Below are 3,689 nucleotides of genomic sequence, written 5' to 3' on the forward strand. Positions count from 1 at the left end.
CATTTTCCACGGAGAGCTCTGCTGGCACTGATTGAGGCTCAGGCCAGCAGAGTTTGGGTGGAAAAGCTGCAGCTCAAAGAGGTCATTTGGTCACTGGGGAGCCCTTGGAGCAGAACCCTCCTGACCTGGCACCTCTTTGCCCCAGCTGACACGTGCTGGCTTTGGGGACAGCGTGGGAGCACAAGCACTCAGAAGTCAAATCCTCTCCTCTCCCAGTGCAAATTAAACTCGGGTTCTCCTGCTTTCAGCTCTGTGTGTAGAGTCTTTGGGGTTGGTTGTGCACATTTCCTGCTGCCTTAAAGGTGTGGTTAACACCCTGTGAAGGGCTTGGAGTGTTTAAGCCCTGACACGGCCCTGGCAGACCAAGTATTTCAGTGTATAAAACCCCAAAACCAGGGGGTGAACTCAAGGCCAAACTGATTTGGTCTTACACAATTGCCTAGAGGTACTAAAGCTTGGTCTCCATGCCAAAACCTTTAGTTTCTCTCAATCACTGAGACTTTTCAAAGTTTTAACTGTTCCTTGGCACGGCGACTCTTGTAACACTCAGTTTTCAAGTGTTTATAAACAGCCCTTCAAAACCACCTGCAATTAAGTAAGCAAGTTTTCACACTTACAGGTCCAGATCTCTGTTTTGCATTTTGATGTGGTCTCAACAAAACAGTCTCAGAAAATGTGAGTGCCAAGGACAAAGCAGAGTTTTGTCTCAGCCTGCTGCTCACCACTCAGGTCTGCACTCCTGGTTCAGATGCAGCTCCAGAAAGCAGAATGTCCAACTATACATTTAATCAAGGGAGCTGGAGGAAAGCTGCTTTCTGATGCTAAAGGAAAAGGATGAAAAAAAAAAGGATAAAAATACTTATTTCAAAGCCAAGAAAATAATGGCAGCAGAGCACGGTAAGCAGTGAAAAACATGCCTGAGAAAGTTATGGGATTCCAAGACGTGGCTTCCACCCAAGAATCCTACAAGCATGGCACATGCAAACCCAGATAAAGACATTTTTAAACAGCCCCTCTAAACAAAAATTAACAGAAGGAGCTGAACTAGAAAATGTTCACATGTATCCCAGAGCAGATGGACTGTAAGTCTCTGAAACAGAAGGTCTCACCCACAGAAGTTTCTACCCTTCCTTGGAGTACGAGCGACAACAAAAGCAGCGTTTGTAGATCTGGATGTGCTCGTGGTTTGTAGATCTGGATGTGCTCGTGTTCTCTTACCTCTGTGAGGCTGAGAGCCTCAGCACGCAGTGTGGGGGTTTAACCAGCTGGGCTGAGTGCTGCCAGGCCTGTGCCCGTGGCACAGAGTGGCACTTCAGCCTGCCTGGGGCTCGGGTCGAGGTGTTCTGTGGGACCAGTGCCCAAGGGGGCACCCTGCCCTGCCCAGGGTGTGGGACAGAGGGACTCTGCCAGCTGTGCTTAAATCACCCTGGCACATAAAGCTGCAGAGCAGGGGTTTAGATCCAATATTCATTGGTATCTGGAGCAGAAATCACACTTCAAACCATTGAGAGAGAGCTGGACCATTGCTGTGCAGCCCAGTTTGGGGAGGCACAGGCTGGAAGGGAGGCACAGCCACGTTCTGAACACTGTTGCACAACAATGCTGCTCTGGGGCTCTTTTTGAATGAAAACATGTTTTTTTCATTCTAAAAGGCTCCCAATAACAGGATTCTGTTGACCTGGAGAGCAACCTTGTAAAGTGAAAGCTTACAGGTGATTAAACCAGTGTTATGTATCTTCCTGGGAGGACAGATGGGATGTGAAACATCCAAACTTCTCTGGGAAGCTGCCTGGATTTTTATCTTTCCATATAATTTAATTGCAAGAGATTAGGTAACATGCAGACCTGTGGTTTGGAAACCCCAAAATCCTGCATGAATTCAGTCGGCTCTGGGCATCTCAACCTTGTAACCAACCAAGTTCTGAGCAGGTGAATGAAACATCAGGGCTGGGGTGTGAGCAGGCAGGACCCTCACTGCGGGTAGGAAAGGCTGGATTCCTGAAGGATGGAGGAGCTGGATTTGGGGATTGCAGGCAGAGCAGGAACTGGCAGATACAGATCTATTGAACTGGTTCTTCCAGCACAGCCTGAGTGCCCGGACAGCTGGCATTTTTGTGTGGAACAGCACATCCCTGAGTGACAAGGAGTGGCTGGATGAAAAGCTGCAGCAGGAGCAATCATTTAGGAGCCCGTTTAACACATGATGGCTTTCAGGGCTGTAAATACCTACAAAACTTCAGGTCATGGGGCCAGAGAGCCTCGGTGGGGCTGGGCCAGGCACTGCAGCAGCTCTGCTGCCCCAAAAAGGGCTGCAGAGGCACACGAGGCCGAGCATCCCAGAGTCACATCGGGGACCCTCACCCAGGTCACCCCCGTGAGCTCTTTACACCTCAGATCAGCAAAAGTCGCTGGGGGGGAAGGGAAATGCATTTTCCAGTATTCAGGATACTCCAGAGGAGAAGTGATTGTCAAAAGAAATAATTTTCATGGTTTGGGTTGGAAGGGACCTTTAAGATCATCCCATCCCACCCCCTGCCATGGCCAGGGACACCTTCCACTGTCCCTGGTGTCTCCAAGCCCATCCAGCCTTGCCTTGGGCACTGCCAGGGATCCAGGGGCAGCCACAGCTGCTCTGGGCACCCTGTGCCAGGGCCTCCCCACCCTCACAGAGAAGAATTTCTTCCCCATATCCACTCCAAACCTGCTCTCTGTCAGTTTGAAGCCATTTCAGAATTGCACAGCTCAGCACGGGCTGGTAGGTTCACCTGGGAGCCTGATCCACCCTGCCTGTCCCTGGGGATGCTGGAGGCACCTTCCCACTGCCTCCCCAGCCCTCAGGGATTCCCAGTGCCATCCACCTCCAGAAATCAGGGATTCACTGCTGGGAGGCTGAGCACAACTGCTCGAGCTCCACACAGCAGGCCTGACTAGAACATGGCAGCAATTCTCCCCTGCAGGGACTTTTAAGCAACTGCCAATAATTTCCCAGGCTCCTGGTGCCAGGAATAAATAAATAAATAAATAAATAAATAAATAAATAAACTGGGGGGGGGGGGGGAACATGCAAACGGAGAGGACACATCAAACTGCCAAACCAAATTCAGGACACAAATGAAAGAAGGAGGAAGGAAAAAAAAAATAAAAAAGGGAGGCACTGAGAAGAGCACAGTCTAGCCAGTAACACTTTCCACTTTCCAGTGTTTCCAGTGCCATCCATAGCTGAGCCCAGAACAGTAATTCCTTGTTTGCAGGCTCCTCTGTTAGAAGCCAAATGTGATTGCAACTGAAGTACATTGATTAACCCAAAATAACTTTCCCTCAATTTGCTGGCTGCTCAGGAGTACTCAGGAGAGTTGCTTTTGTTCTGAACTAGTCACTCAGGAGCTCTGGCTCCGGTCCTTGTGCATCTATTGAAACTGAGTGAACCAGAAAAACACCAGGAACTGCACAAGGACACATAGTACAGTTTAATTAGTTTAGAGAGAGGAATTTATTTTTTTCCAAGCATCACTTGGGCAAATTGTTGTTGTTGTCACCATCCTTTTTTCTTCTCTTTTTTTTTTTTTTCCTCTTTTTCATGGTCTTGTTAAAATAATTTCATGGTTGCAGTTTTTGTTCCTGTGCTTAGCAAAGCAAACTGCAGCAGTCAGAGGCCTGAGGGGGAAGGCTGGGACAGGCTCCCTCTTCCT

General features: G+C 48.9%; 1 long non-coding RNA gene across 1 annotated transcript in view; it reads right to left on the bottom strand.

The window, feature by feature from the left end:
• Positions 1-3,489: 3,489 nt before the first annotated feature.
• The window catches only part of LOC128795676 (uncharacterized), a 100,201-nt gene continuing 100,001 nt past the window's right edge, over positions 3,490-3,689 (bottom strand). Inside the window, exon 3 of the long non-coding RNA XR_008433602.1 lies at positions 3,490-3,687. This is a non-coding gene — a long non-coding RNA (uncharacterized LOC128795676). The remainder of the gene's footprint in view (positions 3,688-3,689) is intronic.

Source organism: Vidua chalybeata, chromosome 15, assembly GCF_026979565.1.
Source record: "Vidua chalybeata isolate OUT-0048 chromosome 15, bVidCha1 merged haplotype, whole genome shotgun sequence".
Classification (NCBI taxonomy): domain Eukaryota; kingdom Metazoa; phylum Chordata; class Aves; order Passeriformes; family Viduidae; genus Vidua; species Vidua chalybeata.